The sequence below is a fragment of the Monodelphis domestica genome, chromosome 5 (genome assembly GCF_027887165.1).
Source record: "Monodelphis domestica isolate mMonDom1 chromosome 5, mMonDom1.pri, whole genome shotgun sequence".
NCBI classification, from domain to species: domain Eukaryota; kingdom Metazoa; phylum Chordata; class Mammalia; order Didelphimorphia; family Didelphidae; genus Monodelphis; species Monodelphis domestica.
Genome location: NC_077231.1, coordinates 87,771,917 through 87,786,608, shown reverse-complemented (window position 1 = coordinate 87,786,608; position 14,692 = coordinate 87,771,917).

Genomic DNA, 14,692 nt, shown 5'->3' with positions numbered 1-14,692 from the left:
GCGGCTCAGTTCACTTTTCTGTGCAAGCTTTTCCTTCTTATTTTAGTGTGGAAATGTTCAAGCCCCACGTACCTTTGCCTCTGTGGGGTACTGGGGAGTCCTTCTGTTCCTCCAAAGGTGATTTTATGCTCCTTTGATGTAGTCTTTTTCGTTCGGTGCTGGGGAGAGGAAGCGTGCCGCGTCTAGATTGCAGCCATGATTACCCGGAAGTTCCCAGAATATTATTTCTTGGTTACAAGAATCATATTCTTTCCCTCCCTTCACTCCCCCCAACATTCCCTTAGCTGACACACAATTCCACTGGGAATTACATGTGTCCTTGATCAAAACCTATTTCCCTGTTGAGGGTGTTTGTACTAGGATGTTCCTTTAAAGTCTATATCCAGCAATCATATCCCCTCAACCCGTGTAATCAAGCAGTTGTTTTTCTTTTGCGTTTCTACTCCACAGTTTTTCCTCTGAATGTGGATAGTGGTTTTTCTAGTAGATACCTCCAAGTTGTTCAGAATCACTGCATTGCCACTAATGGAGAAGTCCATTACATTTGATTGTACCACACCGTATTTGTCTCTGTGTACAATGTTCTATGGTTCTGCTCCTTTCACTCTGCATCAGTTCCTGGAAATCATTCCAGTTGCCACGGAATTCCTCCAATTCATTATTCCCTTGAGCACAATAGTATTCCATCACCAACATATACCACAATTTGTTCAGTCATTCCCCAATTGAAAGGCATCCCCTCATTTTCCAATTTTTTGCCACTACAAAGAGCACAACTATGAATAATCTTGTACAAGTGTTTTTCCTTATTATCTCTTTGGGGTACAAACCCAGCAGGGCTATGGCTGGATAAAAGGACAGACAGTGTTTTAGCACTCTTTTGGCATAGTTCCAAATTGCCCTCCAGAATGGTTGGATCAATTCACAACTCCACCAGCAATGCATTCATGTTCCAACTTTGCCACATCCCCTCCAGAATTAATTACTTTCTATTGTTTTCATGTTTGCCAATCTGCTAGGTGTGAGGTGATACCTCAGAGTTGTTTTGATTTCCATCTCTCTGATTATAAGATATTTAAAACACTTTTTCATGTGCTTATTAATAGTTTTTATTTCCTTAACTGAAAATTGCTTATTCATGTCCCTTGCCCATTTATCAATTGGAAAATAGCTTGATTTTTTTGTACAATTGATTTAGCTCTTTATAAATTTGAGCAACTAGACCTTTGTCAGAGGTTTTTGTAATAGAGATTGTTTCCCAATTTGTTGCTTCCCTTCAAATTTTGATTACATTGGTTTTGTTTGTACAAAACCTTTTTAATTTGATGTAATCAAAATTATTGATTTTACATTTTGTGATTTTTTCCTAGCTCTTATTTGGTTTTAAAATCTTTTCTTTCCCAAATATCTGACATGTATACTTTTCTGTGTTCACCTAATTTGCTTATAGTTTCATTCTTTATATTCAAGTCATTCACCCATTCTGAGTTTACCTTGGTGTAGGGTGTGAGATGTTGATCCAAACCTAATCTCCCATACTGTCTTCCAATTTTTCCAGCAGTTTTTATCAAGTGGATTTTGGTTCCAAAAGCTGAGATCTTTGGGCTTATCATAGACTATTTTGCCGAGGTCACTGACGCCAAATCTATTCCACTGATCCTGCTTTCTGTCTCTTAGCCAGTACCAAATTGTTTTGATGACCACTACTTTAAGGTATAGTTTGAGATCTGGGACTGCAAGGCTTCCTTCCTTTACATTTTTTTCATGATTTCCTTCAATATCCTTGATCTTTTGTTCTTCCAAATAAACTTTGTTATGGTTTTTTTTTTTCTAATTCAGTAAAAAAGTTTATTGGTAGGTCAATGGGTATGGCACTAAATAAATTAATTAATTTGGGTAGGATGGTCACTTTTATTATGTTAGCTCTTCTTACCCATAAGCAATCAATGTTTTTCCAAATGTTTAGATCTAGTTTTAATTGTGTGGAGACTGCTTTGTAGTTGTGTTAATATAGTTCCTGTGTTTGTCTTGGCAGATAGATTCCTAAGTATTTTATGTTGTCCAGGATGATTTTAAATGGAATTATTCTTTCTAATTCTTGCTGCTAAGATGGGTTGGAGATATATAGAAATGCTGATGACTTAGGTGGTTTTATTTTGTATCCTGCAACTTTGATAAAGTTGTTGATTATTTTGACTAGCCTTTTAGTTGATTCTCTAGGATCCTTTAAGTAGATCATCATATCATCTGCAAAGAGTGATAGTTTGGTCTCCTCATTGCCTATTTTAATACCTTCAATTTCTTTTTCTTCTCTAATTGCTACTGCTAATGTTTCTAATACCATGTTAAATAATAAAGGTGATAATGGGCATCCTTGTTTCACTCCTGATCTTATTGAGAAGGCTTCTAATTTATCCCCATTACAGATGCTACTTGATGATGGCTTTAAATATGTACTATTTATTATTTTTAGGAAAGGCCCTTCTATTCCCATGCTTTCTAGTGTTTTCAATAGGAAAGGGTTTGTATTTTGTCAAAGGCTTTTTCTGCATCTATTGAGATAACCATGTGACTTTTTGTTGGTTTTTCTTGTTAATATGGTCAATTATGTGGATGGTCTTCCTAATATTGAACCATCCTTGCATTCCTGGCATAAATCCTACCTGTTCATAGTGAATAATCCTTGTGATCACTTGCTGGAGTCCTTTTGCTAGTATCCTTTCTTCTTTCACTATTTCCTTCTACCCTAATGTTTTGTTTTAAATCAGTCCCCCTAATTTCCACCCTTATTTTACTTCCCTTTCTACCTCCCCTCTCTTCTTATTCCATTCTTATTTTCTTTACAGTCTTTTTAAACTACCCTCCCAACTCTATCCCTTCCTTCTATTGCTTCCCTCCCCACCAGTCGGTTTGTTACCCTTCTACTTCCCTATAGGGTGCAAATCAATTCTCTACCCCAATGTATTTGATTGTTCTTCCCTCTTTGAGTCAATTTCAATGCACCTAAGAATTGAGTATTTCATATCTCCAACCTCTTTTCCCTTCTAGTGTATTGATATTCTCCCCCACTCGTGCCATGTGCTTCTTTGTGACATATAAATTGACCCCCTTTTGTTTCTTTTCCCATTTCTCTTAGTTTTAACCTCTTTTTAAGCTCTAATTGTATATATATATTTATGCATACATATATCTATATACATATTTATGTCTTAGAATTTCATCCTATGCAGTTTGTCACTGTTCTCTCTAAGTATAATTCTTCTAGCTACCCAGGTGATAATAACATTTTTAAGACTTACCAATGTCCTCTTTTCTTATAGGGATACACATCATTTTAAGTTATTGAATCTCTTTAAAAAAGATTTTTGTTTTGTTTTATTTTTTCTTTTCTTCCCCCCTTTCTTAATAACCTTTTTTTTAAACATTGTTTTATTTGGTTATTTTCAAACAGTATTCCTTGTGTGATGATTAAAATAGTGGGAGACATAAACTGTGGCAGATAATAGAGTGGTTGCCTTAAATTGTGACCTCAGAAAATATGGTTTCAAGACTCTGTATTGTTTTTAAATCAAATATAAGGTGGTCGCCAGGGAAAGATTCCCAGTTATTAAGTATATCCAAGTCAGCTGGGTTTTATAGAGATTTTAATTAATACAAATGAGGAATTAAAGAAAGGGAGAGAGAGAGAGAGAAAGGAAATAATGAGAAAAGGATAGGCCGGCCCAGGCCAGCCCTGGTCAACCCAGGCCCAAGCTCTAAGAGAAAGATCAGTCAGTCCTTTATCCACTCACCACAAGATTTGTCCCAAGCAAGATTCTAGTGTTCAGAGAGGCACCAGGCCAGCTCCATCTCAGCTGACTCCACCAGCTGAATGTCCGTCCCCTCAGCTGTTTCCCAGCTGAATGATCCCCAGCTCTATCTGAGCTCCTATTTAAAAGGAATTTTCTCCTATGTCACCTCCCCTAAGTTCTCACATCTACCAATCACAGTAGACATTTTCCAAAGGACAGACCATTCTTAATTCACACCTGAGTAGACTTTAAACCTTTGATTAAATTCACACCTGAAAAAAATCTCTAAGTAAGTTCTCACCTCTTTGTTCCTTGTAAATTCACAAGTTGCCTGATCTTTAAAGGTACTTATCACCCTTTTGTATTAGATCTAAAAATAGGCACAGCTTAAGAGCTTTTGCCTTACTATAAGTATGGGTTTAAGTATTTTTAACTGTTCAGCAAGGAGTTTCTTCCCCTAAAGCAGGCTTAAGTAGGGGTGGAGTAGAGATCTCACATTCCTGATCTAAGTAGAGGTCTCACATTCCTGATCTAAGTTCCTTCATTGTTTAAATGGGGAATGGTCTTAACCAAACCTTATGAAGTAGGGTCGGAGAATTTTTTTAAGGTTCACAATCCAACCTTATGAAGTAGGGTCTGAGAATTTTTAAGATTCACAATTAGAAACAAATATCCTTTTCTTGTCCTCCCACCCTCCCCCAACCCTCCCCTAGGCAAAGCATGATTACGCTGGGTATAAAATGTGTCCTTGCTTCAATCCCATTTCCATGTTGCTGGTATTTGTATTAGGGTGTTCATTTTGAGTCTCTCCTCGTTCCTGTCCCTTCCACCCATGTAGTCAAGCAGTTGCTTCTCCTTGGTGTTTTTACTCCCACCGTTTGTCCTTTACTTGTGGATAGTGTTTTTTTTTTTTCCTTTTCTCCTGGATCCCTGCAGAATGTTCAGGGACATTGTATTGACACTAATGGAGAAGTCCATTATGTTCTCCTGTACCACAGTGTGTCAGTTTCTGTGTACAATGTTTTCCTGGTTCTACTCCTTTTGCTTTGCATCACTTCTTGGAGGTTGTTCCAGTCGCCATGGAATTCCTCCACTTTATTAATTCTTTTAGCACAATAGTATTCCATCACCAGCATATACCACAATTTGTTCAGCCATTCCCCAATTGAAGGGCATCCCCTCATTTTCCAATTTTTGGCCACCACAAAGAGCACAGCTCTGAATATTCTTGTACAGATCTTTTTCTTTATTATCTCTTTGGGGTACGAGCCCAGCAGTGCTATGGCTGGATCAAAGGGTAGACAATATTTTATTGCCCTTTGGGGATAGTTCCAAATTGCCCTCCAGAATGGTTGGATCAATTCACAACTCCACCAGCAATGAATTAATGTCCCGACTTTGCCACATCCCCTCCAGCATTCATTACTTTCCTTTGCTGTCATATTAACCAATCTGCTAGGTGTGAGGTGATACCTCAGAGTTGTTTTGATTTGCATTTCTCTGATTATAAGAGATTTAGAGCACTTTTTCATGTGTTTATTAATAGTATTGATTTCTTTGGCTGAGAACTGCCTGTTCATATCCCTTGCCCATTTATCAATTAGAGAACACCTTGATTTTTTGTACAATTGATTTAGCTCTTTATAAATTTGAGCAACTAGACCTTTGTCAGAAGTTTTTGTTATGAAGATTGTTTCTCAATTTGTTGCTTATCTTCTCAATTTGGTTGCATTGGTTTGGTTTGTACAAAACCTTTTTAATTTGATGTAATCAAAATTGTTTATTTTACATTTTGTGACTCTTTCTAAGTCTTGCTTGGTTTTAAAGTCTTTCCCTTCCCACAGTTCTGATGTGTATACTGTTCTGTGTTCACCTAGTTTACTTATAGTTTCCTTCTTTATGTTCAAGTCATTCACCCATTCTGAGTTTATCTTGGTGTAGGGTTGAGGTGTTGATCCAAACTTAATCTCTCCCACACTGTCTTCCAATTTTCCCAGCAGTTTTGATTGAATAGTGGGGTTTTGTCCCAGAAGCTGGGCTCTTTGGGTTTGTCATAGACTATCTTACTAGGGTCACTTACCTCAAGTCTATTCCACTGATCCTCCTTTCTGTCTCTTAGCCAGGACCAAATTCTTTTGATTACCACTGCTTTATAATAGAGTTTGAGATCTGGGACTGCAAGACCACCTTCCTTTTTATTTTTTTTTCATTATTTCCCCTGTATATCCTTGACCCTTTGTTCTTCCAAATGAACTTTGTTATATTTTTTTTCTAAGTCAGTAAAGAAATTTTTTGGAAGTTCAATGGGTATAGCAATAAATAGATAAATAAGCTTGGGTAGGATGGTCATTTTTATTATATTGGCTTGTCCTACCCATGAACAGTTAATATTTTTCTAATTGCTCAAGTCTAGTTTTATTTGCGTAGAGAGTGTTTTGTAGTTGTGTTCATATAGTTCCTTTGTTTGTCTCGGCAGATAGATTCCTAAGTATTTTATTTTGTCTAAAGTGATTTTGAATGGAATTTCTCTTTCTAATTCTTGCCGCTTAGCTGTGTTGGAAATATATAGAAATGCTGATGACTTTTATGGGTTTATTTTGTAACCTGCAACTTTGCTAAAGTTGTTGATTATTTCAACTAACTTTTTGGTTGATTCTCTAGGATTCCTTAAGTAGAACATCATATCATCTGTAAAGAGCAATAGCTTGGTCTCCTCCTTACCTATTTTGATACCTTCAATTTCTTTTCCTTCTCTAATTGCTACTGCTAGTGTTTCTAGTACAATGTTAAATAATAGAGGTGATAATGGGCATCCTTGTTTCACTCTTGATCTTATTGGTGTAATATTTATTGGGAAAGGAAATTGGATTTGGAAAACAAGGGGATAATGGGAGGTTTGTATAGGGGTAAGGTAGTGGTAGTCTCTTGGTGACCGAGAATGACTATTGTCTTTGTGCAGTTTCATCTACGGTGTACCCTCATGTGGCTTTGGAGTCCAAAGGCTGAGGCACAGAGTGTGTGGCACATGGGGCCTGGGACGCCAGTTGTTACAGAGGTGCAGTTGTAGCCTGGTGTCAGCTTTCATGCGCAGCGGCAAGACGTCGACGTCGCTCATCTTCAAAGGTGGTGGCGGCCTGGGGAATGTGGGTTCGCCAGCTGCTTCTGTCAGAGGCAGCGAGTTCTAGTTGCTTTGGTGTCATGCCTGCCCACTTCAAGTTGGACTTTAGCTGATCCTTGAATCTTTTCTTTGGTTGGCCTTGTTTCCTGAGTCCAGCTGACAGTTCACCATAGAATACCTGTCTTGGTATTCACTGTGGGTCCATAGGGGTAAGGAGAGAGAGGGAATAGTGCTAGGTGAGGCAAGGGAAGGAGATGCCCCCTGCTGAGAGAAAGCCGCAGGGGTCCGATAAGGACTCTTTGTCCTGGAATGATTGAGCTGAAGTTCAGCTCCCTCTATGATCAGAAAAGATAGTCCACTTATCTGAGAATTCAAATAACATAAAGTTTAATAACTAGTTGGGATTGGAGTTTTTTCTCAGTTTCAGACCTGAGGCCAGGCCCCATAGGCTGACAGAGGGTTCTCCCACTCCCGTCTACTCTATCTCAGTCCAGTTTTGTCTTTTTTAGAATCTTAGCAGTAGACAGAAAGCAAACAAGAACAGGTCTAAATTTCAGAAGAGATTGGACTTGAATCTTCAGGCTGAACCAAGAAAGAGGCACACCACACCAGACTGGGCTGACAAGCTCCTTCCTCCTCCAACACCCAGAAGCAAGTCTCACAGGGCAGGCAGGAAGTGCTAGTCATAAGACCCGACTGCCACACCCGGCAGGAAGGAAATGCTAGTCACAAAACCCAACTGCCACTCCCAGTTGGGCCCTCCCCCCACAAGCTGTCAGTCTTGTTTCCTTTCCACAATCATCCTCTTTTTTTGTTGTGACCTTCCCAAGGTCACATATTTATATTATGTTATATTATAGTTACCAATTTAGTAAATCTGCTCTAAGGAATTTCTAGCAAGAAAGTTTTGGGCAAGGGTAGTTTAGGGTTTTACAATAAATTAAGTACAATACATGTTGAACAAAACTATTACAAGAAATTTGAGTTTTTAGTTGAGTTTTAGTGCTAATACTACTTACTCTAAGTTAAATAAAACTAATATACTATTTATAGAAATTATTTATGTATAATACAACAATATACATTGTTCCACATCATGATGTCTATCAAATAGAAATATCTATTGATCTTTCTATTTGCCTAAGACCTTATGGAACTAACTATATACATATTTACATTTCCCATAAATATAATTTCAGACACTTGTTTATATAAACCAGGTCTCTCACTATGTTAGTGATTTTGTGTTTTGTGTCTAATAGTGTTGTGTTGAATTAATACTTATCAAGTTTCTTCAGATTTCCACTTCTCATGTTGACTGATGGATCTCTTCTTTCTTCCATGTTATGTAGTGATGCGTGCTATTTCCCTAATATGGGAAATTACTTTTGTTTTATTATTTCAACACACTCAATCTTACATATAAGTCTTGTTTTTGATCTGTCCTCTTCTTATATAAACAAATTTACAAAGTTCAAAGTGTTAACTGTCCATTTCAGCTGTTCCTCTTTGTTTCTTGTCTCTAGCATCTTTTCTTGATGCTTTTCCTCTGGCTGGTTTAAAATCTGTTCCTCTGGGATGCTTTTCCTTACTTTCTAAATCAATAAATTTCTCTTTTTGTTTTTAAGCCAAGTTTTGGAGTCTTGCATTCTTGCAAAAGGTATCCTTCCCAAACTCCAAAGGTATCCTTCATGCCCATAATATTTTGCCGCCCACATCGACCCCCATAACAAAAAGACATTAGTAGGATTATTAATATGGGATGGCAGATTTAAGGTTAGCAGCCTGGATAATCATTGTAGTGAGTAAGTATATAGTGAGTTGATCAAGTCCTGTTAAAGAAAGTGTTTCTAGATTTCTCTTGTTTTTCTCTTGCAGCAATGAAGTGGTTTTGTACAAAGGAGGAGTCTGCTGGAGGACAGAAGTCTGGGGGAGAGGAGGCTGAAGGTATCATATCAGAACCCACCAGATTAAAAAGACTTAAGATGGACTTCCGGGTAATAATGGCTGCAATCTAGACGCCACACGCTTCCTCTCCCCGGCACCGAACGAAATAGACTACATCAAAGGAGCATAAAATCACCTTTGGAGGAACAGAAGGACTCCCCAGTACCCCACAGAGGCAAAGGTACGTGGGGCTTGAACATTTCCACACTAAAATAAGAAGGAAAAGCTTGCACAGAAAAGTGAACTGAGCCGCCCTTCCCCCACCCCACCTCCCCCACTAAACCAGAGTGAGCTACCTGAGCGCTCACCGGGACAGCAAGTGAGTGGGGAGCGTCTCTGTCTGGGGGGGCACTCCAGGGTCCTTGGGATCTGGGGACTGCCAGGAAAAAAACGTCTCAGGGCGCTTTCACTGGGGAATCCAGCGGAACTGTACTTGGGGCGGGCTGCGCTGAACAACGCGGACCACGCGCTGATTATCTGGGCGAAGCTGAATACCTGGGCTCGGAGGCTGGGAAGAACTAGTCTGAAGCAACCTAAATTCACAGAAAAACTGCTCATATAACCCAGACCCCAGACCAAAAAGAAAAGGGGAATAAAACCACCAAAGGGATGGCTCACATGGCCCAAAATCAAGCCTCCAGGAAGAAAGGGAAAAAAGTGACTATTGAAAACTTTTATGGTGGAAGTACCCAAGGAAAAGAGGAGAATGAGGAGGAAATCCAAAAAAATTCAGAACACGCCTCCCAAAATAGAAACTATCAACAAGTTCTGGAAGATCTCAAACTGGAACATATCCAAAAGATGGAAACCTGGAAAGAAAAATGGGAGAAAGAGATCAGCTGTCTGACAGATAAGAATGCTCAATTGGAAAAAGAACTCGAAGCATCCAATAGAAGGGCAGACAAGGCTGAAAAGCAAAACCAGTCCCTAATGACCAGAATTAAGCACCTCGAAGAAAGTGAGATGATAAAACAGCAAGAATCAATAAAGCAAACCGAAATAATTAATGAATTGGAAGAAAACATAAAATATCTCACTGAGAAGGTCACAGACCTGGAGAACAGAGGAAGACGAGAAAATCTCTGTATTATCGGTCTCCCAGAAAAACCAGAGGTAAACAACAAATTGGATATTATTCTACAGGAGATTATAAAAGAAAATTGCCCCCATGTTCTGGAGCAAGGGGGCAAAATAGAAATAGAAAGGATTCATAGAACACCTTCTATACTAAATCCCAAAAAGACAACACCTAGGAATGTAATTGCCAAATTCAAGAGCTTCCAAGTAAAGGAGAAAATCCTACAAGAAGCCAAGAAGAAGAGCTTCAGATATAAGGGGGCTCCCATAAGGATCACACATGACTTAGCGGCTAATACACTAAGAGACCGCAAAGCATGGAACACGATATTTAGAAAGGCAAGAGAGCTGGGTCTCCAACCAAGAATCAACTACCCAGCAAAACTGACTATATACTTCCAGGGGAAAGTATGGGCATTCAACAAAATAGAAGATTTCCAAGCATTTGCTAAGAAAAGACCAGAGCTCTGTGGAAAGTTCGATATCCAAGCACAGAAAGCAAGAGAAACATGAAAAGGTAAATATGAAAGAAAGGGAAAAGGAGAAAAATCTTATCTTTTTCTTTAAGTCAAACTCTCTTCTATAAGGACTACATTTACATCAAATTATATATATTAATATGTGGGGAAAATGTTTTGTGTAACTCTCATAAATTGTATCATCATAAGAGTAGTTAGAAGAAACATGCATAGGGAAAGATTGGGGCATTAAGAAGATTTGGGGAAAGTTGGGGCAAAGAAAGGAAAAGGGAAGGGGGAACCGCAATAATACTAAGATTAACCTCAAGAAATAGGGGGGGGGAATCAATAGAATAATCTTTCCCATATAAAGATACACATGGGAAGGGGAGGGGAAGAACTCTCATATGAGAAGGAGAGGAAGAGAGCGTGAAGTGGAATTACTTAAACCTCACTCTCAGCGAAATCAAATCTGAGAGGGAAGAACATCTAGATCCAGTGGGATCCTGAATTCTATCTTATCCATTAGGGCAAGAAAGAAAGGAAAATCAAGGAGGGGGAGGGGGGAAGGAGTACAAAAAGGGAGGGAAGGAGAGGGGGGAGGGGAAGGGAGCATAAAAAGGGAGGGGCTAGAAAGGGAAGCATCTCAAGGGAGGGGACTAGGGGGACTGACACTTTCTCACTGGTTCAAAAGAAGAAAGCTAAAGAAGAAAGGTCAGAACTAGGGGAAGATATCAAAATGCCAGCGAATCCACAAATAACAATCATAACTTTGAACGTGAATGGGATGAACTCACCCATAAAACGCAGACAAATAGCAGATTGGATTAGAACACAAAACCCTACCATATGTTGTCTTCAAGAAACACATATGAGACGGGTTGACACTCACAAGGTTAGAATTAAAGGTTGGAGTAAGACCCTTTGGGCCTCAACTTATAGAAAGAAGGCAGGAGTTGCAATCATGATATCTGACAAAGCCAAAGTACAAATAGACCTGATCAAAAGGGATAGGGAAGGTAAATATATTCTGCTAAAAGGAAGTATAGACAATGAGGAAATATCACTAATCAACATGTATGCACCAAATGGTATAGCATCCAAATTTTTAATAGAGAAACTAGGAGAATTGAAGGAGGAAATAGACAGTAAAACCATATTAGTGGGAGACTTGAACCAACCACTATCAAATTTAGATAAATCAAATCAAAAAATAAATAAGAAAGAGGTAAAAGAGGTGAATGAAATCTTAGAAAAATTAGAATTAATAGACATATGGAGAAAAATAAATAGGGACAAAAAAGAATATACCTTCTTTTCAGCACCACATGGCACATTCACAAAAATAGATCATACACTAGGTCATAGAAACATGGCACTCAAATGCAGAAAAGCAGAAATATTAACTGCAGCCTTTTCAGATCACAAGGCAATTAAAATATTGATCGGCAAGGGTACATGGAGACCCAAATAAAAAATTAATTGGAAATTAAATAACATGATACTCCAAAATCGGATAGTTAGAGAAGAAATCATAGAAACAATTAACAATTTCGTTGAAGAAAATGACAACGGCGAAACATCCTTTCAAACCTTATGGGATGCAGCCAAGGCAGTACTTAGAGGAAAATTCATATCCCTGAGTGCATATATTAACAAATTAGGGAGGACAGAGACCAAGGAATTGGAAATGCAAATCAAAAAACTTGAGAATGAACAAATTAAAAACCCCCAGAAGAAAACCATACTAGAGATCCTAAAAATTAAGGGAGAAATTAATAAAATAGAAAGTGACAGAACTATTGAGCTAATAAACAAGACTAGAAGCTGGTACTTTGAAAAAACAGACAAAATAGACAAAGTACTGGTTAATTTAATTAAAAAAAGGAAAGAAGAAAGGCAAATTAATAGCATCAAGGATGAAAAGGGGGATCTCACCTCCAATGAAGAGGAAATTAAGGCAATCATTAAAAACTACTTTGCCCAACTATATGGCAATAAATATACCAACCTAGGTGATATGGATGAATATTTACAAAAATATAAATTGCCTAGACTAACAGAAGAAGAAATAGTTTTCTTAAATAATCCCATATCAGAAAAAGAAATCCAACAGGCCATCACAGAACTTCCTAAGAAAAAATCCCCAGGGCCTGATGGATTCACCATCGAATTCTATCAAACATTCAGAGAACAGTTAATCCCAATACTATACAAACTATTTGACATAATAAGCAAAGAGGGAGTCCTACCAAACTCCTTTTATGACACAAGCATGGTACTGATTCCAAAACCAGGCAGGCCAAAAACAGAGAAAGAAAATTATAGACCAATCTCCCTAATGAATATAGATGCAAAAATCTTAAATAGGATACTAGCAAAAAGACTCCAGCAAGTGATTAGAAGGGTCATCCACCATGATGAAGTAGGATTTATACCAGGGATGCAGGGCTGGTTCAACATTAGGAAAACTATCCACATAATTGACCACATCAACAAGCAAACCAACAAGAATCACATGATTATCTCAATAGATGCAGAAAAAGCCTTTGATAAAATACAACACCCATTCCTACTAAAAACACTAGAAAGCATAGGAATAGAAGGGTCATTCCTAAAAATAATAAACAGTATATATCTAAAACCATTAGCTAATATCATCTGCAATGGGGATGAACTAAATCCATTCCCATTAAGATCAGGAGTGAAACAAGGATGCCCATTATCACCTCTATTATTTGACATTGTATTAGAAACACTAGCAGTAGCAATTAGAGAAGAAAAAGAAATTGAAGGCATCAAAATAGGCAAGGAGGAGACCAAATTATCACTCTTTGCAGATGACATGATGGTCTACTTAAAGAATCCTAGAGACTCAACCAAAAATCTAATTGAAATAATCAACAACTTTAGCAAAGTTGCAGGATACAAAATAAACCCACATAAGTCATCAGCATTTCTATATAATTCCAACACAGCTCAGCAGCAAGAACTAGAAAGAGAAATCCCATTCAAAATTACCCAAGACAAAATAAAATACTTAGGAATCTATCTCCCGAGACAAACACAGGATCTATATGAACACAACTACAAAACACTTTCCACACAACTAAAATTAGACTTGAACAATTGGAAGAACATTAACTGCTCATGGGTAGGACGAGCCAATATAATAAAAATGACCATCCTACCCAAACTCATCTATCTATTTAGTGCCATACCCATGGAACTTCCAAAAAAATGTTTTACTGATTTAGAATAAACCATAACAAAGTTCATTTGGAAGAACAAAAGATCAAGGATATCCAGGGAAATAATGAAAAAATATACAAAGGAAGGGGGCCTTGCAGTCCCAGATCTCAGACTATATTACAAAGCAGCGGTCATCAAAACAATTTGGTACTGGCTAAGAGACAGAAAGGAGGATCAGTGGAATAGACTGGGGGCAAGCAACCTCAGCAAGACAGTATATGACAAACCCAAAGATCCCAGCTTTTGGGACAAAAATCCACTATTTCATAAAAACTGTTGGGAAAATTGGAGGACAGTATGGGAAAGATTAGGCTTAGATCAACACCTCACACCCTACACCAAGATAAATTCAAAATGGATGAATGACTTGAACATAAAGAAGGAAACTATAAGAAAATTAGGCGAACACAGAATAGTATACACGTCAGACCTTTGGGAAGGGAAATACTTCAAAACCAAGCAAGAATTAGAAAGAGTTACAAAATGCAAAATAAATAATCTGGATTACATCAAATTAAAAAGTTTTTGTACAAACAAAACCAACATAACCAAAATCAGAAGGGTAGCAACAAATTGGGAAACAATCTTCATAAAAACCACTGACAAAGGTTTAATTACTCAAATTTACAAAGAGCTAAATCAATTGTACAAAAAATCAAGCCATTCTCCAATTGATAAATGGGCAAGGGACATGAACAGGCAATTCTCAGCCAAAGAAATCAAAACTATTAATAAGCACATGAAAAAGTGCTCTACATCTCTTATAATCAGAGAGATGCAAACCAAAACAACTCTGAGGTATCATCTCACACCTAGCAGATTGGCTAACATGACAGCTATGCAAAGTAATGAATGCTGGAGGGGATGTGGCAAAGTGGGGACATTAATTCATTGCTGGTGGAGTTGTGAATTGATCCAACCATTCTGGAGGGCAATTTGGAACTATGTCCAAAGGGCGATAAAAGACTGTCTGCCCTTTGATCCAGCCATAGCACTGCTGGGTCTGTACCCCAAAGAGATAATGGACACAAAGACTTGTACAAAAATAT